Source organism: Pipistrellus hanaki (genome assembly GCF_964339955.1).
Source record: "Pipistrellus hanaki genome assembly, chromosome: 11".
NCBI classification, from domain to species: domain Eukaryota; kingdom Metazoa; phylum Chordata; class Mammalia; order Chiroptera; family Vespertilionidae; genus Pipistrellus; species Pipistrellus hanaki.
In genome coordinates, this window is record NC_140513.1 from 16,995,181 (window position 1) to 17,020,786 (window position 25,606).

At 50.5% G+C, this 25,606-nt stretch overlaps 1 protein-coding gene across 4 annotated transcripts in view; it reads left to right on the top strand.

Moving 5' to 3' along the window:
• PTPN3 (protein tyrosine phosphatase non-receptor type 3) overlaps nucleotides 1–25,606 on the top strand; it is a 131,972-nt gene that overhangs the window by 29,176 nt on the left and 77,190 nt on the right. For 2 of the 4 annotated variants that reach the window (XM_084899302.1, XM_084899303.1), the window contains exon 1: nucleotides 1,957–2,238. The exons of the other annotated variants lie outside the window; for them this stretch is intronic. The gene's annotated coding sequence lies outside the window, so the exon portion shown is untranslated. Of the gene's footprint in view, nucleotides 1–1,956; nucleotides 2,239–25,606 lie in introns of those variants that run through there. 4 annotated transcript variants of the gene reach the window in all.

Below are 25,606 nucleotides of genomic sequence, written 5' to 3' on the forward strand. Positions count from 1 at the left end.
CCTCCAAGAGGAGGGAGGGCATGTATGGGAGTAGGGGTGGGGGTGGGGATTGGTAAGGTACGTACACATATAATACCTTAATAAAAAAATAAAATAAAAATAAAAAGACGCCTCCAAGACACCCCATGTCCACTAGTGTAGTTTTGTCCTCATCTCAGCACTGGCAATCTGGTCTGAGGATGAGGGATAACTGAGGTAGGCACTCAAGAAATGGATCATTAAAGTGGGCTAGCCATGTTCACATTCTTAATTTCTTTCAATCCCCACGCGCAGGCCAGATCCATAAGATAGATAGATATTCCTATCTATCTATTTGAGGCACAGAGAAGGTAAGGAGCATGCACCAGATCACACAGTGGCTGGGAGAGGACAGAGAAAACGTCTTTCACAGACTATAAATCCCCAGCTTTCCCACTGAGCTTTGAAAAAAAATGTCCCCAGACCCAGACAGGATCACTCCCTCCCGGGCTAGGAGTGGGTGGGAACGGAGAGGGGCTCCACTGGGTTGTCCCCTGCCCCGCCCAGAGGCTCGATCCCCCCACCCCCCAATGGGTGATCAGGCGCAACTGGGTTCCGAGCATGCCCAGTGTGCTCCCTTCTGTCTCAGGGTGCCTGCTGGGCGCCCAGCTCCAGGTTTTTTAGGCGACCGGAGGTAGGTGCGGGCGGGGCGGGGCCCGGGGCGGGGCCTGTTCCTGGGTCTCCCCGGCTCAGTCTCAGTTCCCGGGCCACTCTCCAGCGGTGCCCGCAGCTGTGGCGCTGATCTGGGACTAGGGTAGAAGGGAGATACCAGGTGCTGCCCTCTGCCACCCTATGGCCCTAGGCCTACCGACCCCCATGGACCTCAGGCCCCGGGTCCCGGGTCCGGACAGGATGGATGGTTCCAGCCATCACTACACCCCTTCATTCACATATTTATTCAACAAATAGTTTTTGAGCATCTACTGTGTGTGCCAGGCTCTATTGCAGTGTCTGAGACACAGCAGCCCAGGCAGGCAGCATTGCAGTCCCAGAGCTGAAATTCCCGGAGGTGAATTGTACACGATGAGAAAAAGCAAATTTGAGGAAATCAGTGATTGAACTCATCTCCTGCTGCTCTGCGTTCCTTGCCATTACTGCCTCATCAGCCCTGCGCCTTAGGGTCTCTGCGCTGGCCCACTGGCCGTTCCCTCCGCCAGTTTATCTGCAAGGCTGAAATGTCCCCTGATCTGACTACCTCATTGAAAATGGCACTCCCTCCACCCCCAATTCTCCTTATCCTTTTCTTTTCCCCTTGTAGACCATACCACCTTCAAGTACTCTATGCTTGTAGGTTTATTGTCTGTCGCCTGCCTCTCTTCCCCCCTTTTCCCCTAAACGCCATCAGAGGACAGGATTTTTTTTTTATTTTTTTACTTATTGGGTCACCACGTATGAAGAACCAGAATAGATGACTAATGATTATTTGTTGAATGAATGAATGGATACACTGTGATAAATGTGAAGTGAGGACATGGGAAGTAGATCAGGCAGGAAGCTCTTTCGGTAAGGTGGTCAGGGAAGGTCTCTACCAAGAGTTCCTTTGTCCAATGACAAGGGGCCAGCCACAGGGTGAAAAGCTGGGCAAAGAAGGAAAGGCAAGGCCTGCGGAGGCTGGCCGAGTGCTGAGTGTTTGGTGGACAGAAAGGTGCACACGGGCATCGGGAAGGCAGGTGTGAGATGAGGCGGAAGGGATGAGGCAGGGGCCCCATCAATCTTGGGAAGAAGGTTTAAGCTTCCTTCGTGGAAGGGGGTGAGCACACTGGACAGCAGGCCCCTCTGGAGAAGACGACTCCCTATTCCACAGGCTTGCGGAGCCAACTGCTTGGCATGCCTAGGTATGACATCACCCAGGGCCGGGCACATAGTAGGTGCCCAATTAAATGGTTCTGGGATGAATGTCTGCGTGCATGCGCGAGGGGACTCCTGGGCGGCCCGGCACCCGGCAGCAGAGTCCGGGCGGCCGGGAGGCGCGTCCAGGCGAGGCTGTCCCAGGGCGGGGGCGGGGGCGGGGTCGCCCCTCGGGGCAGCCCGGTGCCTGGGCGCCCGCCCCCCGCCCCGCGCGCGCGGGCCCGTCGCGGCCGGCAGGACCGGCGGGAGCCGCCCGCGGGCGGCACTGGGCATGCTCAGACGGCGTCCAGGTCGCGCCGCGAGCGAGCGAGCTTCCTCTCGCCGCCCGCCAGCGCGACCTACCTGGGCGCCCGGCGCCCCCGGATGCTGCAGGTACGGCCGTGGCGCGACCCCCGCGGGGCCGGGGCGGGGCGCCGAGCGCGGGGCGGCGGGGCCGGGGGAGCGATCGGCGCCGCCCCGCCCCCACTGTCCCCAGGCGCGCGGCGGACGTGCGGGCGGGCGGACGGGCAGCCCCCGGGGTCCCGGCGCCACGTCGGGGCGGGGAGGGGGCGCCCCCGCCGGCCGCGGGCACCTGGCTGGGCCGGGCGGGAGGGAGCAGGCCGGCCGGGTGGGGCTGGCTCCGGGCGGGCGGTGGCGGCGGCGGGCGTGGGCGTGCGCTCCGACCCGGACCGGGGCGGACACGGGCGGCGGAGCCCGCGCGGCGGGCGGCACCCACCGGAGGGCCCTGCGGTGCCGCGCGCGCCCCGGGCCCAGGTGGCCTAGGGGGCGCCCAGCCCGTGGGGAGGGAGCCAGCCCCGCTCGGCGGCCAGACCTCCCGAGCTCCCCGGGCGAATCCGCCTCTCGGCTTTCAAAGATGGCATTTCCTGGGCCTGGCATGCACTCCGGCGCCGCCGATACACCCTCCCCGCTCCGCAGGCGGTACGGAATGGTGGATCCGGTACCTGCGGAGGAGAGACCGCTGCCGTGGGGGAGTGCGTGTGAGCGCGCAGCCCAGCCAGCCCCCCGGAAATTCCCGCGATCAGCCACCCAAACTTCACTGAGAAGTTGTACTTGGCCTTAAAAATTCATGGGAAGTTGAGACAACTGGACACCTGGCTTTGTCCGAGGCGCGGTGCAAAGAGCTTGCGACTTGGAAACTGGAGACCTCCCCGGTCAAGTGGGTCTCCCCCTCGGCCAGCTGGTGACCTTGAGCGAGTTGTTTAACCTCTCTGATCTTTCATTTCCTCCCCCCTGCAACCAGCCGGTGATCATGGCCCACCTCTCTGGGTTGTTGGGTGGATTAAGTGGGATACATTATGTGGAGGTGTTTGGCACTGTGCCCAGCACAGAGCAAGTGAGCAGTTGGCCGTGATGTGAATTTAATTCGTTTAGAGACCCCCGCGGCTCCCATTTCACCAGGAAATTAGAATTAGGGAAGCATCTTCAAGGGCCTTAGTGGCAGAGTGACAGACCCTGTCTTTGTGCCCCGGAATACTTCTGCTGCTGAAGTCAAGGGCTTTGGAAAAACAATTTAGCGGATTGTAACCGGAGAGCATCTTCTTTAAAAGCAGTTTTATACATTCAGGAACTCCAGAAGTTGGCAGTTCGGCTGTACTTACAAAAGAGCTGTTTTGCGAGAGGATCCGTTCTGCAAATGTTTAAGCAGAGGATGCTTGAAAGGAAAGCCGGGTTAGGAGGATTTCTGATCTAAAAAGCTTCTAAACTCAACTTTTGTGATTATTTAGATCAGGGTTTCTTAACATCATGGCTGGGGTTAGTTAATTCTCTTTTGTGCGGCCTGTTCTATGCATTGTAGGTTATTGAGCCGCAGCTCTGGTCTCTCCTCTCTAGATTTCAGTAGTAATCCCTCTCCCTCTGTTGTGCCAACCAGAAATGCCACCAGATCTGGCAGATATTCTGTCTTATTTTTTAGAACCGCTCCTGCTTTCTGTCATTAGCCTGTTGGAGTTGCTAGAGAATTTCAGCTTATGTTTTTCCTATAATAACCAATCTTTGTATAGGCTTATAGAACTGCACAGAGTGTACCCACAATGTCAACTCATTTAAAATTTAAAAAAAATTTTTTTTCTTTATTGATTAGGTATTACATATGTGTCCTCACAACTCCCCCATGAGGCTGGTGTCATTCCCATTTCACAGATGAGGAAATTGAGGCTTTGAGTGGCAGATTGCACTTTCTATGGTGCAGTTGGGATATAACTCAGGTTTCCTGATTCCATGGGCAGGTCTTTTTGTTCTGTATCAAGATGCCCTTTATCGCACTGAGACTTTTCAAATAGATAACTTTGCTGGTGATTAAATCAAGATGTGAAGTAGATTGGAAGTGGGAAACCTTTCTGAGATTGACTAGTCGAACATTAACAGGAGGCTATTATCTGACAGAGAGTAGGTCGTTCTAGTTAAATATTCCAGTTTATAGCTAGCTCCCATAAACCCCACGTACAGTTAATGGAATACCAATTTGCGGAGAATTAGAGTAGAATAAAACGTGCCTCATACTCGGTATTGATCCTGAGTTGTCTCTGGTGATTTGCCATCTCCTAAAATGGACTCCTGTATGCAAATTAGACATTAGCCGGGGAATGAAAAAGGTCAAGTTACCCAAGTCCTGTCTGAGTGGCTGAGGCAGTCTGTTCGGCCAGCATGTATTAGTCAGGTTGCTGCTGTATGGCAGAGGCAGTGCTGGGGGTAGAGGGAGAGGCAGGGTTGGCCAGTAGACCCCAGTGAATGCAGGGTGACAAGGTGGGGACTTCCTTGTCAAGGAGAGGCCAGGTCAGACACAGACCAGGCCCCCAGGAACAGCTCAGGGCAGGAGAGAGAACCGAAGTCAACACAGAGTCCAGCGCAGAGCCCCACACTGCTTCACCACGCCTGTCTCTGAGCCCTCCTTTCTGCATTGTATCACAGAGCGGGTGTCCTGCTAGCTTTTAACTTTCTAACTCAAGCGTCAGAACCCTGGTTAGAGACACATCTTATTCCTCAAAGGAGTCGGGGTTCCAAGCTGCTAACTGGTCTCAGCAGATTGACTGTGGACTGTGAACGGGGAGATTTCACATGCATTGTTTAATGTCCCTGTCCTCCCTGTCCCCTTCTGCAGATAAGGAAACTGTGCTAGCAAAGGCAGTGTGAGTCTAGGAGCAAGAGGGACAGATTTTGACCTTTGGGACCTTGGGTTCAGGCCCATGAGGGATTCCGTTTTCTAAGATGAACAACCCACCAGAGGGGCTCAGCTTTGGGGATTGGAGGGAACAGGAAGACATGGCACCCTACCTCCCCACCAACCCCCAGGGTTTGGGGACAAGTTGGGAGGGGACCAGGATTTGTGGTCCCGTGCCTATTGACCATAATCCCAGTGCTCACCTTCCTTCCACCAGACAGTGGTCCCTGGACAGCGGGGGGCCAGTCCCTCTTCACCTCCTCCCAGGGTCTGTTGCAGGGACTAGAGCGCCCAAGGACCTCCATGCTTGTCATGACATTGACAGGCTGGCAGGGGCAGGGCAGCCTGCCGGTGTTCTTCCCAAGCCCCAGCTCTTCTTACCATCTCTGTTAGCGACAGGACAGAACAGGACAGGACAGGGCCCAGTCAGTGTCCACCTGCCCTGGTTTGAAACCCTGCGTCCGCAGCCTCTGTTCTCACAGGTGTCCCCTTTCACCTGCCTGAGGGGGGACTAACAGGAGAGCTCGGTAGGCGCCTGGCTGACATCTGATCTGGTGAGGGGATCCCAACCTAGAGATCCGCATCACACAGCTTCCAGCTGTGCCTCCAGTGAAGCCCAGCTGTGAGCACAGATTTAACAGCAACTTCAGACATTTATTGAGTCAACTAGAGGCCCTATGCATGAAATTTGTTTAAGGGGCTCGGTCCTCCGCTGTAGTTGCGGCTGCCTTGGCCCTCGCAGGCCTGGCTTCGTCCAGAAGGTCGTCCAGTCTAATTAGCATATTACGCTTTTATTATTATAGATAGTATATGTCAGACAATAGGGTTACAGAGATGAAATTTGAACCCCAGTTTTGGAAAGATTCATGCTAGAGTTGGGAAGACCGACCTGTGTGTTATCTATCTGTCTGTCTGTCTGTCTATCTACCTACCAGTCTATCTATTTGATAACTACTTTACAAGAAGGTAAACTCAAATGCAAAGAGACCACACCTTCTGATGGGCATCAGGGAACATCATAGAGTAGCTGGCATTCGAATTCAGCCTTGAAGGTAGAAAAGATGGTACTCAGAAAGAACAGCAGATGCAAAGACTCAGAGGCATGAAGAGACCTTGTGTGTTTCAGGAGTGGTGACTCTTCCCCTTCCGAGCTTGCTTAACGCAGGACCCACCTCCTGCAGTTCGGGTCCTCTCCCCTCCCTGTCCAGGCCCGGCTTCCCTCCACTCAGGGCCAAGTGCCCATTCCCCTTCTTTTCCTTGGAGAGGAGCGGTGCCTCTGGCTTGGCTTCAGGGTACCAGCACCTTCCACCGGGATGCCTCTGGTTTTGGTTATTCAATACGGATAGAGCGGTCACTGGCTGCCAGGCCCTGCTCCTGAGTGCTTTCCAAATATGAACGCATCCGTTTAATCCTCGTCTCAACTCCGACGGGCTGCCTCCTTGGGTAGCAGCCGCTGGTAGGTAGGTCAGGGCAGAGCTGTCTCCCCAGCCTGTGCCCCTCTGTGGGTGCTGCCGATTCTGGCCCACCTTCCTCTGGCTCCCTGCATTGTGGTGCCAGAAAACAGCCGAGTCTGAGAGTTGTGAGCGAGTGCTGATGGCCACAGATTTTTATCCCTGACCCCGTGTCCTTCGGGGGACCTGCAGGGCTCCCTGGCTACAGATTGGGAACTGGAGTCTGAAAAAGGATGTTTGTGCTGCCTTTTTTTTTTTTTTTTTTTTTTTTTTTGCAAGAGGAGGGAGGCCTGGGAGGTGTTGTTTGGATACTGAGAGAGTGGAATTTTTGAGACATTTTGATGGTTTATGTGGAAAGTTAGGACAGAGGATTTGAAATTGGAATAGCCCTGGAAAATTCAGGTCCTAGGATTTGCTGTCAGGATGCACAAGCTTTTAGTAAATATTTAAGCACGGTGTTGCTTGGAGTGGATTTTCTGTGCTGAGCCTATGGGAGCCCCCAAAACAGGGTAAGCAGTACCTTCTAGTCCCAGAACCTTGCAGATCCCCACAAGCCCCATTTTGCAGACGGGGTGAGAAAACTGAGGCTCAGAAAGAGGAAGTTGCTACCCCAAGGGCACGTTGCTCGTAAGTAGGACAGTGAAGATTTGAACCCAAGACTTGTCCCTAGACAAGTCCTTTAACTGTGACACGAGGATGATAGAACCTCTGTCCTTTAAATGGACCGTTTTAAAGGAGCTAATGACTGAAAGCCCACTGAGGCAGAACCTGGCAGGGAAAAGGTTCCCCTCCCTTGTGGTCAGGCCCCTGACCTTCGGGACAAGCACTTTGTTTGGTGCTGCAAGTGGCTGTGGAAGAGGCACGGCCCCTCCCAGGGCAGGGCTGTGAGTCCCAGCTCTCAGCGCAGAAGGGATGTTCCAGGCGCAGGATCTGGGGCCAGGGAGGGGCGGTGGCAGGCTGGATGCTGTGTGGGTGAAAGGCACTGGTCTGACTCTGAGAGCGGGGAGTGAAGACCTGGCCCCCGGCCCTCGCTTAACCTCAGGTGAGTCAGCCTCAGGGTAAACCTGAGGTTTTTATTTTTTTAAATTTTTTAAAATATATATTTTATTGATTTTTTTACAGAGAGGAAGAGAGAGGGATAGAGAGTTAGAAACATCGATGAGAGAGAATCATCGATCAGCTGCCTCTTGCATCACCCCCTACTGGGGATGTGCCCGCAACCAAGGTACATGCCCTTGACCGGAATCGAACCCGGGACCTTTCAGTCCGCAGGCCAATGCTCTATCCACTGAGCCAAACCAGTCTCGGCAGACCGGAGGTTTTTAGTGAGAGAGGCAGGGACCAGCTCTGGCCCTCATCACGGGTGGGCTGGGAGAGGGGAGGATGACAGCCTGGACCCAGGCCTTGCCCGCTGTTCCCCCCCCCTCCACCTTTCCCTCCCCTGACCTGGATATCAAATTTATACAAGGTTGTTGGAGAAAACTTAAAAATTAAATGTCAGGGAGCAGAAGGAAGATCGGAGGCTGTGAGAGCCGGGAGCCTCCTCCCCTCGGTTCGCTCATGCTCTGGGGCTCTGCTCCCTGGTGGCCTTCCCTCACCTTCCTGAGTCGGGGAAACCTGCCTCTATGCAGCATGCCACCCTCTGTCTCCTCTTACAGAGCTTCTCACAGGTGCAGTTTTGCAGTTAATTACTGTAATTATTTGTCTTAGTACCTGTCTCCCCAGCTGCACTGTGAACTCTGTGAAGTCTTTTTTTTTTTTCTTAAAAAAAAAAAATTCTGAGACGTATTGTTTAATTTTTATTTTGACCTAGTTCAGACACAGAAAAGTTCCAAAAATAGGACAAAGAACTCCCATACACTCTTCACCCAGATTCCCTGAATGGCACCATTTTATCGCATTTATTCTTCCTCTCTACATAGGTATTTTTCTAAAAATGACGACATTCTCTTATATAATGATAGTACAGTTTTTAGAATCAAGAAATCAATGTTGATACAATCCTATTCTCTAACCTATAGACCTTTTCAGGTTTTGCCAGCTGTCTCGTTGGTATCCTTTGTCACAAAGAAAAGCCCGGATCATGGGTCGCATATGGTTGTCATGTCTCTTTATTCTTTAATCTGGATAGTTCCTTAACCTTTCTTTGTCCTTTATGACCTTGACATTTTTGGAGCGTGCAGGCCGGTGGTTTTGTAGAATGCCCCTCAATTTGAGAGTGTTTAACTCACCAGTGTGTGCCCAGGACCACTGAAACATCAAATGCACTCAGTAAATGCTTGTTGCGTGAACACACCATAAGGTGGAAGGAAAAAGCAGGTTTTCTAGTTTCCCACACTCCCAGGCTTTTCCTTCCTGAAGGATGTTATTTAGTTGCAATCATAGTATGCATAGTTTCGAATCCTGCTGTTTTTATAACGCAGCTTTCTTCCCAAAAGAGGGAGACTTCCTCGAGGAATAGTGAGCCTGCGGTCCTTGCAGGCATACAAGCAAACCTGGGCGATGGCGGGGCAGGGCTGCCGGAGAGCAGAAGGGAACATTTGATGAGGGGTGAGACTCAGCCTGGAGGGCCCTCCCAATGCTAACCTGCCTTCTCTAACGGGGACTTTACCTTCGCTGGCCTAGGGGCCCAAGAATAGGGTGACCAGAATTCATCATCCGAACCAGAACATTTTGAGAATAAAAGGGGCGGCTATTAATAATTGCATCTAACCAACTAACCTCACCTGCGAGTACCCTAGGCAAAGGAGGGTGTGAGGTCACTCCACCCACATGTGACTTTGAGGTTGAAGATCAACGCAGGCAAATCAGCCTGGAAACTGCCCCTCTAGCACTAGGATTCCTCTACCTGGATAAAGACAAAGCTTATCTCCTTGACATTGTCGGCCCGGTCCATGTTCGTGGCTCTAGTCCCCTGTGGTTGTACCTCTTTTGGCATGCTTTGCTCCTGTGACACCAGCCATCTTTCAGCCCTCCCTTTACCTCTTCCTTCCTGTCATGTGATTGCCCGAGCCTGCACTGTCACTTATGTATCCAGGCTGGATGGAGGAGGGAGGGGATTTGTGATATATGCACAACGTGGACAAACAAGCCAGCTGAGCTTCTCACTGACCAAATCCTAATGGAATGTGAGAGCCAGGGTGTGCAGGTGAGGTGGGGCCGAAAACTAGTCTCCCTAGAACTTTCCTTCTGGTTTCCTGGTGCTCACACCTGCACCCTGTCTTCCTGCACGAACACCCATTCCCTCTTCCAGCCCTGGGTGGAAGAGGTCAGAACCAACTTGCTGCTTTCTCTAGAGGCAGGGAAGCAGGTGTCATTGGGGACCCAGGCACAAGAGGATGGTCATCAGGTGACGGGTGGGTGCAGAGAAACCTGGATTCAGAGAAACCAGGAAGGAAATGAGCATCTAGGAATCCCAGTAATAAGGTCAGTAGGGGGCTATTTATCAGGAAGCCTAGAGTTGTAATGCCCAGTGCCCAGACTCTCTGGGCATAGGTGGGGACTGTGTGGTTTGGTACTTTAATCCATTTTCCTTCTCGGGGGAAAAAAAAAAAATACCATCCCTGATTTCCCAGATTGAAAAATATTACAGGATAAAAGTGGGAATGTACATTTTTCTGGGGCATCGCAGTCATGTGGCCGCACAAACACAATCCAGGCAGTACAGTATTTGTATAACTCTGGGCATCGGTGGCTTTCAGGGGAAAGCAAGTTAGTGAAGGACAGTTCTAGTTCTTTGAGTGCAAGGCATGGGCACTGGCTGAACTTGGGAAAGGTTTTCTAGTTAACTGGTTTATTCTGTTTTAGCGGTTAAAATGTTATTTTCCATCCCAAGGCTCAGCTATGTGAAAGCATTTAGTTTGAGGTCATTTCTTTCAGGACAGAAAGAATCATATAGTGTCAGAGCTGGAAAGAGCCTTCCCAGCTCAATCTTACATTTGGGGAAACTGAGGCCCTGGAGGGCACACAGGTAGTCACAAAGCAGAGACTGGTACCCATGTTGTACAGTTTCAAGCCTTCAGATCTCAGGTGTGTTTTCTGGATCTCACCTAAGGAAGTTCATTAGAGAGTCTGTCTTTCTGTAACTTTGTTAATAATGGGCTTTGGCTTTTCTCTAACCGTAGACATAAATTGTGTTGACATTGAAGCAGCTGTGCGTTTCTTGCTCTCTTAGGTAGAAGTTGCTAGGCTGATTTTGTTCGTATAAAAAAGATAATGAACATTCTGTTGAATCTCTGTGTTTTACACTAGTGCTTCTCAAACTTGGCCACACCAGAATCACTTGTGATAACACGGGCTGCTAGGCCCTGCCCCCAGAGTTTCTGATTTCTGTGGGTCTGAGTCAAACTCTCTGGTGAGTTTGAGAGCTGAAAATCTGCATTACCAACAAGCTCCTGAGTGTTGCTGTTGGCCCAGAGACCAGGGACCGTGCTTTTTTTTTTTCTTTTTTCTTTTTTCTTTTCTTTTCTTTTCTTTCTTTCTTTCTTTTTTTTTTTTAAATAATATATTTTATTGACTTTTTACAGAGAAGAAGAGAGAGGGATAGAGAGTTAGAAACATCGATGAGAGAGAAACATCGATCAGCTGCCTCTTGCACACCCCCTACTGGGGATGTGCCTGCAACCAGGGTACATGCCCTTGACCAGAATTGAACCTGGGACCTTTCAGTCTGCAGGCTGATGCTCTATCCACTGTGCTTTGAGGCCCGCTGCCCCAGGCTTAGTGACATTCTCTCACTCTACTCTGTGCTCTGCAGCCGGCTAGGCCCTCCCTGCATCCCACCTCCCTGTTACTCCCACACCAGCATCTTACTGTTTCCAGGTGTCCCGCCTGCTGTTCTCACCTCTCCAGACAACCCACCACCTGTGGCCCTGATGCTCAGAGCCTCCTCACCTTTACCCCTCCTCCTTCATCTTCTAGCTCCTCTTCTTTCTTCCTTCCCTCCGGTCTGATAAAACGAGCATCTCTGGCTCAAGCTCATTGTTGAAGACTGTCGTCCCATCACCTTGGGAAAACACTTCCCCAAGCCTACCCTTCTCTTCCACTGCTGAGGAGTAGTCCGCAGTTGCTGAGAAAGATTTGCTGTCACCTCTCTGGACACAGACATACTGTTCAACTCCAGGTGTCCAGATTGCCTATACCCATGGTCGGCAAACGGCGGCTCGCAAGCCACATGTGCCTCTTTGGCCCCTTGAGTGTGGCTCTTCCACAAAATACCGTGGCCTGGGTGAGTCTGTTTTGAAGAAGTGGTGTTAGAAGAAGTTTAAGTTTAAAAAATGTGGCTCTCCAAAGAAATTTCAACCGTTGTACTGTTGATATTTGGCTCTGTTGACGAATGCGTTTGCCAACCACTGGTCTATACCTAAATGAAAGACATACTTTTAAAAAGATGCGGTGAAATACATGTAATGTAAAATTTGCCATCTTAATTATTTGTAAGCGTACAGTTCCGTGGCTGGAAGTATAGTCAAACTGCAGTGCTGCCATCGCCCTCATGCAGCCACGGACTCTGTTCTTCTTGCAAAACTGAAATCCCGTGTATATCACCTCCCCTGACCCTCTGCACATCCCAAACGGAGCCCAGCACCTTCTTCCTTCAAAACACTCTCTCCAGAAATCCTCTCTGTGAACTCCCAGGGTACACTTCACTCACCCCACATCTGTCCTGGACAAATCCGCCTGGGAAATCCCTCCCCCAGCCCACCCATCCTCCCTGCCTCCTAACACTGGGAGAGCTCCAAGTGTCTCCCCTTAGAAAGTGTCCCAGGCTGAGCTGTGGTCACAGCCTAGACAAGGCCCCCCAGCCAGTGGCACACGTCTGTCTCCACAGCACTCACCACACTGGAAGGTGACTATTCACCATCTCTCTGACAAGCCTGAGAGTTCCCTGAGGTCAGGAACCCGAAAGAGCCTCTTCCCTCTGACCCCCTCCCCCCAACACCCCCCCCCCCCCCGCCCCTGCCATGGAGCCGGGCTGCAGTTGGTGCTCATTAAATGCCTGGGGAGTTGGAGAGAAGGATAAATACAGACTGTTCAGGAAGGAAGCATGTGGAAAGCCCTGTGACTAAAAGACAGCACTGAGAGCCAAGCACTGTTTTGGGGTGCCCGGGAGGGTGTTGGTGTAGAGGGGAAGAGGGTTAGAGGAGTCAGCAGGGCCTCAAGTGAACATGCCAAAATCGCCAAAACCGGTTTGGCTCAGTGGATAGAGCGTGGGTCTGTGGACTGAAGGGTCCCAGGCTCGATTCCAGTCAAGGGCATGTGCATTGGTTGCGGGCACATCCCCGGTGGGGGGTGTGCAGGAGGCAGCTGGTCGATGTTTCTCTCTCATGGATATTTCTAGCTCTCTATCCTTCCTCTCTGTTAAAAAAAAAAAAAAAAAAAAAAAAAAATCAATAAAATATATAATTTTTTTTTTTTTTTTTTTAAAGAAGAAACATATCCTTCTACACAAAAGTCAGAGGGATATTTAAAAAGAAAAGAAAAGAAGAAAGAAAATGCCAAGATGGACTTCAGCTTTGAGGAGCGCAAGTTGGGCTGGTGTCCTCTGAAGGAGTGGAGGGGTCAGCAGGGAAATGGGGATATCGGTCAAGAAACCATGTGGTGGGCAAAGCTGCTTTTCTCTGCTGCTTTCAGGAGAGGGCAGGTGCCCAGACTTAGGCAGATGGAGGATAAAGAATTCCAGCTTCACGGGGCCTGGTGGAACCAGCAGACTGGGGCCAACCTTCGGAGTGAGGCAGCAGCCAGAGCACGCTCACAGCTGTTCGCATGCTAGCACATCGAACCTCAGCCTTCACGAGGCTTGGTGGAGCCAGCAGATGGGGGCCCGTGAGGTGGGGACCGTTAGCTCCCTGAACATCAGTGCCCTGTCAGGTGTGGTCAGCTCCATTTTCCTGAGGAGGAAGTGGAGTCTCAGACAGGTCAGTAACTTGTCCAGGGCCGCAGAGCTGGGAAGTGGAGTAGCCAGGCCCGGACTGGGGTCTGTGGGCCAGAGCGTGTCAGGCAGGGCCTCCCAGCCTTGGAGCAGGGTTTCTCGGGAGGAGTGGCTGCAGGTGTGGTAACACGGTCAATGCTGTGGCAGGGCTGGGAGGGCTGTTGGCGTCAGGTTCTGGGGGCAAGAGAGAGGGAGAGGAAGCAGGGTCAGGGGACAGAGACACCTGTTACACACCTGGGTACTAGGAAAGTATCAGGGAACAGCATTTTTAGAAATTCTGTCAATTTGATTTTCTTAACTCATTGCTCATAGACAATTTAGGAAATATAGAATGGTGGAATGGATAGAAAAACTAACAATTATATTTTTACTAGAGGCCCAGTGCACGAAATTCATGCACAGGAGGGGGGGTGGTCACCTTAGCCCAGTAGAACATCCCTCTCACAATCCAGGACCCCTCAGGGCAGTCAAACATCCCTCTCACAATCCTGGACCACTGGCTCCTAATTGCTCACCTGCCTGCCTGCCTGGTTGCCCCTAAGTACCCTCCCCATCCCCGACAGCCTGATTACTCCTAACTGCCCCCACTGCTGGACTGATCGCCCCATGCAGCTTGCTTGTTCAGTCGTTTGGTCACCCCTCACTAACCCCTCCCTGCCGGTCGTAGACAGCCATCTTGTGAAGGCGTGAGGGTTAATTTGCATATTACATCTTTATTATATAGGATGTTCTTGCAAGTTCCCCTATTCTTATGTTATAGGTATTGACATACTGTACATACAGTTTTATAACCAGCCTTTTTTTTATGTGCTGTTCTAATCATTTCCATGTCATTATGAAGTCTTCATGGACACCCTGTAGCAATTTTGTGGCTTGCTTACCTGGCCCTCTGAAGGTAGAAATCCTCTTTTTTCTTAGTTGTAATTTGCAGTGTTACAAATGTCTCTGGGAGGAAAATCTTTGCCAATGAAAGTGATGGTCGGTTCCTAGGAGTGGAGTTACTGATCAGCCTGCCTCCCGCACAGCTGGAGTGACGCGCTATTGTTGCAGACACAGCCTTCTGAAAGTACCTGAGAGCCTGTGTGCATTAGCTGTTGGTTCATTCATTTGTGTGTGCAGGTCACAAGCGTTTATGAAGGGCCTGTGGGGAGGAACCCCATTCTCTGTGGCCAGGTCAGCAGCGTATCCGCTGTCAGCATCTCAGGCTGACAGACGTGTAGGAGTGTTTTGTCACCCACGTGTCTCAGGCCCAGGAGCTGGGACAGGCAGTGGGCCTCTAGCTATAGGAGCCAGGCATGCTCACCTGTGAGTCTGGAACTGCCTGCCTTCCCCTCTGTAAGCATTGGTGATAGGGTACATACTGAGAGTGGTGTCCCCCACTTGATCCTTCTGTTGTTGTTAATCCTCACCAGAGGATATTTTTCTATCGACTTTTAGCAAGTGAAAGGGAGGAGGAGAGAAACATGAATATGAGAGGGACACATTGATTGATTGCCTCCTGGAAGTGCCTCCACCAGGGCCAGGGATTGAGCCTGTAACTGAGGTACACACCCTTGACCAGAATCAAGTCTGAGACGCTGCAGTCCTCTGGCCGACACTATCCACTGAGCCAATCCGGCAAGGGCCCCATTTTATCCTTTTAGTGCATGCATTTCACTCTAGTGAGAGTTAGGGACTTGGGGGTTGTGAGGAGGAGGAGGAGAAGAAGGAGAAGGATGAAGAAGAGGAGGAAGATGGGGATGGGGAAGGAGGAGGGGGAGAAGGAGGAGGAGGAGGAAACCAATATGTGATGTGTCTGGTGGTGATAGATGCTAAGGAGAAGAGAGTAGGGAGATCAGGAGTGATGGGGGAGGCTTGCTGAGATGAGACGTGGGCAGACTCATGAAGAAAGCGGGGGAGAGCCACATGGAGGATGTCTGAAGGAAAGGTGTCCAGGCAGAAGACAGGTGTGCACACCCGAGGTGGGAATGAGGAACAGGATGGGGGACAGTGTGGCTGGAGCAGAGAGTGGGTGTGGTGCTACGGGAGGCGGGCAGGGTCAGATCCAGGACCCAGGGGCCATTTTTCTGTTAGGAGGTTTTGGAGCGGGAGAGCCACTCCTACCATGTGAAGGAGTTCAGACTAAGCGCATACGTTTTTGTTGCTCATCTGCAGTGGGTGGTCACTGGGGCCTGTGTTTGGTGGGGAAAGCCTGGGAATTAGGAAGTCAGTGGCTCCAAAGGCACCTCGGGATCCTCTTCTGGGCAATGAGGGACTGGAACTAGGAAACTGGGAAGGACATGCCCTGGCATTAGTTAAGAGTGCTAGTTAGATGTTGGATCATTTTAGTTTAAGTGATACCAGTGTGTGAATACAATTGTTGACATATATATATTTAGTTCTTAATATGTATGTTTATCGGATCAGATTTACTGCTTTGTTTCAGACAAGAGTCTTTCAGCCAGTTGGTCTTGCTGGGTGGAGTGTTGGGAGTGGAGTTTATCCACTCAGTGGTTTGTCCACTCAGCCATCCATTTATCCCAGTTTACTATTGAGTACCTGCTGGGTAGACACTGGGCTGGCTGCCTACACCATAGTGGTGATTTTTGAAAAGACCCAGACCCTGTTTCCATGAAGTTCATGATCTAGTGTGGGGATGCTAACTAGCTCTGCCAGAGGGTCACAGTGGGGAGGGGAACCTGATCAGAAACATAAAGGGCAGCCCCTACCACACACCATATACACAAATTAACTCGCAAAGTGGATCCATTGCCTAAATATAAGCACTAAAGCCTTAAAACCCTTATGAAAAAAACACAAAAAAACATAGGGGTAAATCTCCATGACCTTGGGTTTAGCTATAGATTCTTGGGTATGACAACAAAAGCACAGGCAAAGAAAGAAAAATAGAAAAATTGAACTTCATCAAAATTAAGAACGTTTGTGCATTAAAGAACATTATCGAGAAAGTGAAAAGACAATGTACAGAATAGGAGAAATTATTTGCAAATCGTATGTCTGATAATGGTTTAACATCCAGGATGTTTAAAGAACTCCTACAACTCAACAATCCAAATTAAGATAACCCAATTAAAAAATGGGCAGAGGATCTAAATAGGTATTTCTTTGAGGATCTGCAAATGGCCCATAAGCACATGAAAAAAATGCTCAGCATCACTAGTCACTTGGGAAATGCAAATCAAAACCATAGTGATATATCCCTTCACACCTACTAAGGTGTTCGTCAGGAAACAGGAAGTAAGTATTGGTGAAGATGTGGAGAAATTTGAACCCTCTTAATATTGCTGGTGAGAATATAATATGGTGCAGCTTCTGTAGAAAAGTTTGGTGTTTCCTCAAAAAGCTTAACATAGAATCACCATATGACGCAGCAGTTCTCCTGCAGAGACACCTAAAAGAACTGAAACCAGGCTCACACAGATGCCTGCACAGCCATGTTCATCGCAGCACTATTCATAGTAGCCCATGGTGGAAATAATCCAAGCGCCCAACAGATGGATAACCAAATGTGGTCTATCCATACAATGGCCTATTATTCATCCTTAGCACGGGATGAAGTTCTCACACATGCTGCAGCATGGATGGACCTTGAAGACATTAGGCTTGTGAACTAAGCCAGACACAAAAGAACAAATCCTATCTAATAAAGAGGGAATAGAATATGCAAATTGACCACCACACCCTCACAAGATGGCAGTGGTCACAGCCAAAGATGGTGGCACCCAGTCCCCTCAGCCCTGCCTCATCCAGCCTCAGTCCCCAGTCCCCTCAGCCCTGCCTCATCCAGCCTCAGTCCCCCAGACCCCCAGGAGAAGGCAGTTGGGGGCGATTGGGCTGGCAATTGGGGACGATCATGCTGGCAGGGGAGCAGTTAGGTGTCAATCAGGCTGGCAGGGGAGCAGTTAGGGAGCTATCAGGCTGGCAGGCAGAATGGTTAGGAGCCAGCAGTCCTGGATTGTGAGAGGAATGTCCCAGATTGGAGAGGGTGCAGGCTGGGCTGAGGTACACCTCCCCACCCCACCCCCTGTGCACAAATTTCATGCACCAGGCCTCTAGTTATTATCTAATTCCACTTATATGAGATATCTAGAATAGGCACATTCATAGACACAGGAAATAGAGGTTGCCAGAGGTTGGGGGAGGGAGGGAACAAGGAGTTATTGCTTCATGGGTACAGAGTTTCTATGAAAAAGTTTTGGAAGTAAATGTGGTGATGGTTGCACAACACTGGGAATGTAACCAGAGCTCACTGAATTGTACACTTAAAAATGGTGAAAACGGCAAACTCTATGTTCTGTTTGTTTTGCCACAATGAGAAAGGCCAGAGCAGGCAGCGCCCTGTCTGGGAGGAGACTGACTGCCGGGAGCCAATAGGTGCGTGGGTGCTGCTCCGAGCCAGGTTGCCTCAGGTGCGGTCCTCGCAGTCCTCAGCCAGGTCCTCCCTCCTGATGTGGGAGCCCAATGAGAGGACACGTGCCTTCCCCTCCCCTTGAACGCCATCCTCCGTGTGCCCAGAATGTGCTGCCTGGTAGGAAAGACAGAAGACAGCACCCATGGTGGTTTCCACAGATCATCAGGGACCTGTCCGTCTGTTTGGCCGTCTTCCTCCGGGCAGTGGTCTGGCCCCCCGCTTCGGTGCTTCTGCCCTAAAGCAGGGGCCGCTCCACTGGGCCGCACTTCACCGGCGTCTGTGCCTGCCCGTGGTCACATGTCCCTTCCTCCCTGGGCTCACTCTGGGTTCTTTTGTAAGTCCGAGCCCTACTAATCAGAAGTCATCCGAACACCCAGCCGTGCCTGTGATTCCACTGGGTAGGATATTGTCAAACCGTAACGGCAGATTCCAGGGGAGTGTCTGGTGGTGGGACAATGGGAAAGAGCGGACTGTGTGACTGGAGAGACATGACAAATTCAACTTTTTTTTTAAAAGATGCACCCCAAACAAACAAGACGGTGTGTTGGTCTTATCTGATGTGTAGCTACGGGTCTGTCGGGCTGCCCTCTCCTTCCCCTGCTGGGTTCGTCATCTTCTATAGGGGGGGGAAAGGGGTTACAGCCAACGTGTTTTTACTGCCCTAAAGGTAGATTTCTCACAGCCCGCTGAAAGGCCCTCAGGGTCCAGATGCTGTGAGGCTGTCTTGAGAGTCCTCCCAGAGACCCAGGCTCCTGCCATACCCAGGATGCCCCCCAGTCTATCAGTCCCCCCACCCCCTGGCTGTCATGAGACTCTTGGCTTAGAGCCAGCACATCTGGCCTGAAGGTGAGCTGTGGTTGAGTTCAAGTTCATTGAGAAGCCAGACCTCCCAGGTGCTATTGTGCACCTGGGCCTCTGCCAGGAGTCCTTGTGGTTCTGAGATGCCTGGGGCTGGTGCAGTAGAAGGGGCTGGGGCTGGAAGGAGGGTTCTGAGTCAGTCAGGGGGTAGGAGAGGCCCAGTCCATACCAGTCCACGAGGCCACGGCTGACCTCAGGAAATGAGGCTGCCCACTCCCGCTCTCCCGCCGTTAATCATTAGCCCCGGGTGGCAGCCTGTGGAGCGGGGAGGGCCTGTCCACGTCATGTGCACTCACTCCGGCCCACGCCTTATGCAACCGTAAGAGGAAGTCATTTACGATGTTTCCCCAGTTCTGAGAGAGGTGTGTTCCACACTTTAACTTTTTCTGAACTGGGCACCATCTTCCCCACCTAAGGGTACTTGGGATGTGCTTTTTCTTTAAGGTTTATGACCTACCTGTTACATCAGTTGTCATCTTAGAACAGAAAGGAATGAGGTAATAAATACCCACTCAGGTGTCTGTAGTTGCAGAATTCATTAGGGAGGAAAAGGGTTTCCTGGACCATTTCTTCCGGAAGAGGAAATTCACCCGCCTGTGAACCATGGGGAGTGTCTGTGAGATTATCTCAAAGGATAAGGACATGCTTGTAGTCAGTAAATTAGAGACAATTAAGTGGGGCCCTGTCCCCTCCGTGAATCACCTTCCTCCGAGTCACAGGAACCGTTGGAGTCGGTGGGCAGGTGTGGGATGTCTTGCACTGAGCGTGGGATCAGAGCCTCATTGGGAGGCTGACTGTGTGACTGGAACACGGTCCTCTGAGTCTGTAAAATGTGCTGCCCTCCAGGCCCAGTCAGAATGAGTCAAGCCAGGAGTAATGGATTGCGGGAGTATTTGGGAAAACCCTGAGGCCCTGTAGGTAAGACCCTCGGTTGCTTCTCAGGACAGCAAGCCTGGGGATGGGAGCAGGCCAGGCACTAGGACTGAGGTGGGTGGAAAGGGTGGCAATACAGTCATTCTCCAGAGCAGTTGGGGTAGAGCAGGTGTCTGCCGTGGGCCAGGCCCTCTGCTGGGTTCGGTAGAAGGCCACTGCTCCCCAGGATGACTTACAGAGGAGTAAACTGAGACTTGGAGAGTGAATTTGCCCACAGTCATAGCTGCTGGGATGCAGTGGAGCCGGGACTGGAACCCGGGTCTGGTTCGTTCCTTCAGACCCGGGATCGGCCCTGGTTTACTGGGACTCCTGGTCCGACCCGCTGAGCGCCCCTGGAGATGGAGACATGGGTGGTCTCTGTCCCTGTTCCCGTCTCCCAGTGGAAGGCCTCGGGACAGATAAGTGCGCCGAAGGATTTGCGTTTTGGTGTGCCTTTCTACGTCTTTCTCAGAGTTCACGCAGTTTCCTTTCCTCACCAAGACCCAAAGCCCTGGAAACCTCAGTGGGCGGCACAGAAATACATTTTTATCTTGGTTTGTAGAGGCCCCGGCAGGGTTCCCCTACCTCGTGTAACCCGAGATGGCCCCTCAGATTAAAAGCCCTGCAGGCAGGGGATTTTGCAGCCGGGAGGAGCCTTAGGCTCTCCCCTGGGAAACTCCCGCTGAAAAAGAATGAGTTGTGACTTCCTGGGTCGCTTGGCTGATCCTGGACAAATGGGATGATGCTCTGATGAGGAGGGGTGGGAAGGTGTTTTTTTCTGTGTTTCCTTGAGATAACAGGATGGCCAGGGCTGCCAGCGGTGGGGATTGGGTTACCCTGGCCAGGCTGCCGCCGACTGCAGACTCCTTGGCAGGCTCGGAGCTGGCGGGATGGCCCACTTGTGAGATTCCAGCTTCTTGGCCTGGACGCCCTGCGATTAGCACATCTCAACCCTTTCAAACTGACGTTAGCCGTTTTCTGAAGACTTCTGCTGCTCCGAGCTAGCCGTACCGGGGTGGGGACAGGAGCCCAAGATAGAAACATCGTGGACTGACACCCAAAGGGGCGTGTCTCTGCCCCGAGGGCAAATATTAGCACAGTGTTTTTGCAAAGTTGATGCAACTGGATTCACATCCCTGCAGAGTAAATTTATTCCATCCTGTTTTCCAGACTATTTGGGCCTAGTGGTGGAATTGTTCAGAGGGAGAATGGAAAGAACTGAACAGCTTCGTTTTTTTAGGTAGAAACTGCTCAGTAGAAAACGTATGTGTTCCATTGCCTGTATTTTGAGCTCTGTGAATTTGTGTTATTACCTCCGACTTCATGACGTGATGGGCCATTTCGTTTCTTTTCCAAGACTGTTTAGAATTATTTCCCAGGAGAAATCTATGTAAGATCATCCACATTTGAGTAGTGCACGTAGGGCTGACATGTACAGAAATTAAACGTGGGTACTGTTGGAAAAACTCACGATAGAATCTTGGTCCCGGAGGCTCCGAGCTCATCTGCCCTGCCCTCGTCGTTTCACCCAGGTTCTCTGCTTGGTTACGTCCGGCAATGGGGAGCCCCTTTTACGTTTGTGCAGCCTTGACTATTCATTTCTTCTTCAACTCCTTAAAACCTTGGGCTCTAAAGTAATGAGTCTAAGGATCATAGTAAGATGAAGTATCCTTGATTGGGCCCTGCCAGGTGCCGGTTAATTTGCATAGGTATTACCTTCCTTGCTTAAAACAACCTTGGGAGGCAGAGAAAATGTCCCCTCCTCTATAGAGAAGGAAACCGAGTCTCAGAGAGGGTGAGTGGTCTCTGTTAAGTTCACACAGCTCAACAAGTGGCTGAGCTGGGCTTCCGGCCCAAGTCTCTGCCAGAGTTCATCCCTGGGGCCTTCCCAGGGCCTCACACCCACTCCTCTTCTGTGCCGTAGCCCTCTTTTTTTGAAGAACCTAATCTCTTCCCAGAGATTTCCCTGGGATTTCAGTTATTCCTCAGACACTCCCACCAGATCTTGTCCCGTGGAGTTTCTAAAATGCCCCGGTTTCTCCTCCTGTCTGTTGTGCACACACAGTGTCATTTCTGAGCTGCTCTGCTTTGGCCTGGCCCCTTTCCCTTCGCCCTGCAAGGTTCCCAGGGAGCCTTTGTGGTCTGGACCCCTGCCCCACCCCACCCCAGCCAGGAGCCTTCCCCCTGTTCCTCTGGCACCACGTGGCTCCTACCCCCTCAGAATGTAGACTCCAAGCACCTCTGCCCTCACGCCCCGCCCCGGTTTCTGGCCTGGCACCCAGCAGGGGCCCAGTCAATGAGCGCTAAGTGGTCGGGAGCCCCTCCGCTGAAGCACTATGGGAGACTAGAATAATTACACACAAGATCAATGAGCCTGTGAAACTGTAGCCCTCCCGCAGGGCCGGGAGCTGGGCCGGGTGCTGGGAGGCTGTGGGGCAGCCTGTGTGCTGCGGAGTCCTGGAAGGCACTCTCTCAGCACCGTTTGGTTCCGCTCCTCCTGGGGCTGCCCGGCGTCTCCTGTTCCTCCTGGGAGACCAGCTGGCCGGCCTCTAACGTTTCCGGGTTCACCCAGTCTGCAGGTAACGGGAGAAGTTAACCAGGCACCCTTCTACGACATCCTTGAGGGGAGGCTGAGTCATAGCCCTTCTCATTTCTTTCTTTTTTTTTTTTTTCTTTTTTTTTATTAAGGTATTATATGTGTACATATCTTACCATTGTTCCCTCCCTCCCCCCCCCCCCCGCATCTCCCATATATGCCCTCCCTCCCCAGAGTTTTGTGTCCATTGGTTGTACTTATATGCATGCATACAAGTCCTTTGGTTGATCTCTTATCTCCCCCAGATCTCCCTCCCCTCCCCGCTGTAATTTGACAGTCTGCTTGTTGCTTTACTGTCTCTGTATCTATCTTTTGGTTCATCAGTTTATAATGTTCTTTATTATCCATAAATGAGTGAGGTCATGTGGCGTTTTTCTTTCATTGACTGGCTTATTTCACTGAGCATAATGTTCTCCAATTCCACCCAGGTTGCTACAAATGTTAAGAATTTCTTCTTTTTTATGGCAGCATAGTATTCCATTGTGTAGATGTTACCATAGTTTTTTGATCCAATCATCTGCTGATGGGCTGTCCAAATCCTAGCTATTGTAAATTGTGCTTCATTTCTACCATCCACGCAGCACAAGCTGCCGGAAGCATACACCTGCAGGCGGGAGACTGTCCTGGGGGATGTGGGGAGGGGTCAGCCCTACACCATGATAACCTTTACTTAAACATAAAAACAAAACACAGAAACCTTAAAAACCCGATTTAAATGAATCTCATGGCTCTAGCTGGTTTGACTCAGTGGATAGAGCGTCAGCCTGTGGACGGAAGGGTCCTGGGTTTGATTCCAGACAAAGGCACATGCTTCAGTTGCAGGGTCGATCCCTGGCTCTGGTTGAAAGGCAACTTGTCGATGTTGCTTCTCTCACATCCATGTTTCTCTCCCCCTCCTTCCCACTCGCGCTGAAAAATCAAGGGAAAAATAATACCCTCTGGTGAGAATCAACAGCAACAAAATTCTCATGAAAATATTATTAAAAGTTAGGAGAGTGGCCACCTCTAGGGGGAAGTGTCATATTTGAAAAGGGCCATGGGGGGAGGGGGGGAAGGGCACTGCCAGCTTCTTGAGAGCCATGCTCTTAGAACTGGTGCTTTCCCCCCCTCTATGTGATCCTTTGAGGGGGGGAAAAAGGTGGGGTGGGGTGGGGAGAGGAGATGATTTAATGTAATATACTCACAACTTTAACATGAGTTTTCCGGTGTCTTTGGAGTGAACTGTGTTTTTCAGTTACCTTGCTTCCCATCCCAACCCCGAAGACTCAGCTCATGGAACATAAGAGGCTGGTTTCTCTTTATAGCAACATTACCTCTTTGCAGAAACCGCCGGCCTGCGACTCCCACGGCATTCTTTATCTTGCCCTTCAGGGAGCTCAGAGCTACTTCTTGTTATCCTCCCAGTATCAAGTATAACTTTGATTTTGTTAGTTTTGCAAGTGCCCTGGTGTCGAACCTATAAATAAACCCCACTCCCTAACAAGGAAACTATTTGACATTTTGGAGTTGAATGAGAACAGGAGTGCTAATTGCGGGTCTCCGTTCGAAGAAAGTAACCCTACCCATTGCTCCACCCTGCTTCCTGGGGGCTCCGGACCGACACCTACTCCCCGAACAAGTGATAGGATTTGTGGAACAAATGATTTGATGCCAATAGTGTACTTCTGGAGTATTAGGATTAATAATTGCAAGATAATTTTAGTAGTGAGCTGTGTTATTAAAATGACTGTGTGAGCATTTTCTCCCCTTTGGTGGAAAATAATGTGAAGTCAGAGTGAAAACCTTCCATAAATGCATTCACGGAAGCATTTTTATAAATAAAAGGTATTAAGTATTTTTACACACACTTACACACACACACACACACACACACACACACACACGCTAAAATAAGTCTTGTGCATCAGTATTTTCCAGAGTTGGTTGGGATTATTGTATTCATTAGCAAGCTTTCAGCTTTAAAGATGTTATTTAAAAATTAATCTTTTGGCTTATAGGCTCAGGACAAATTAGTTTATTGGCTTTTCCGTTGAATTAGAAATAAATGTGAAAATGCCTTCCTTAATGAATTGACATTTTTTCCAATTTAGGAATTAGTCGGTAATGGTGTTTACATTATAAGCTAGTTTTTAAAATAAGTATATTTGTAGTTGTTATGCAGTGTTGTACCTTGGAAATTAAAAAAGTCAATTAAGTGGAAAAAATGGCAGAAGGTAGTATTGATAAATTTATGAAAGAATGGTCATGAGGGAAATTAAACTTCATGTACCAGTTGAACGGTCATTTGCTTGTCAGCTGCACCTAATTTAAAATTAATAACGTGGAATCGAATTTATGGAAGTGTTTTCTAAAATAGAGGGGCATTTCACAAATGAGAGCTGAAATAACCAATTTTTCATTCGTTGGGCTGAGTTTCATTAATCACATTTGCAAAGCCTAACGAAGTCATACAAAATGCGAACCCCTCTTTTCCTTTTATTTCTTTTCTTCCCTATGACAACTGCACGTGGTCCAGTCTCGCCCATGTCTGAGGAAGTGTGCATAGCAAAGGCACTGTGGTCTTTTTTTTTTTTTTTTTCCTTTTTTTTTTTTACAGCATGGATATTACGAATTGTTCAGAATTGCTGTCTGAGAGGCACACTAATTTGAAGGAACAAGCCAAGACATCTGGTTATATAATATCGAGTGAGAGCGTCCTTTCTGAACTGACATTATGTTAGCTTTGCTTTCTTCCTGTTATGACAACAGTGCTGATCGGCGCACTGACACACACACTGCAAGGCCTGTCGCTGCGGCGCTCCGGGGAGTGCTTGCTGTGCAGGTTGCAGAGACTCTGTGCAGCTCTGTGACCCACTGGTAGCGCAGGCAGGAGCACTGACAGAGGGTGCTGGCCTCCCCACGCCCCTGGCTGTGGGCTCAGACCGTCAACACCCAAAGGAACTCTGGAGATGACCACCTGGCTGAGTGTTTTCCACGGTGCCAGGTGCTGAGGCCCCTGCATCCCAGTCCTCTGCAGGTGCTCGTTAAACATGCAGCTTCTATAGCAGCGTTTTTCAACCGCTGTGTGCCGCGAGATGTTGCCTGGTGTGCCGTAGGTGCAGACAAGACAAGAATTTTATAATTTTTCACTATTTTGTTTACTTAATATTTCATAATAAAGTAATTATAAAATACTTTCTTTGTGTTTATTTGATCCCTATTCAAGAGAATTACTTTATATATAGTCAATATAGGCACAGAGTTAAATTTTTTAACATTTTCTAATGGTGGTGTGCCTCGTGATTTTTTTCATGAAACAAGTGTGCCTTTGCTCAAAAAAGGTTGAAAAACACTGTTCTATAGGACCATTAGTGCAAGGCAGGGTCCCGGTTTGGAGCCTGGATCCCAAGGACAGAAATAAAAGATGCCATTAGAACCATGTGCA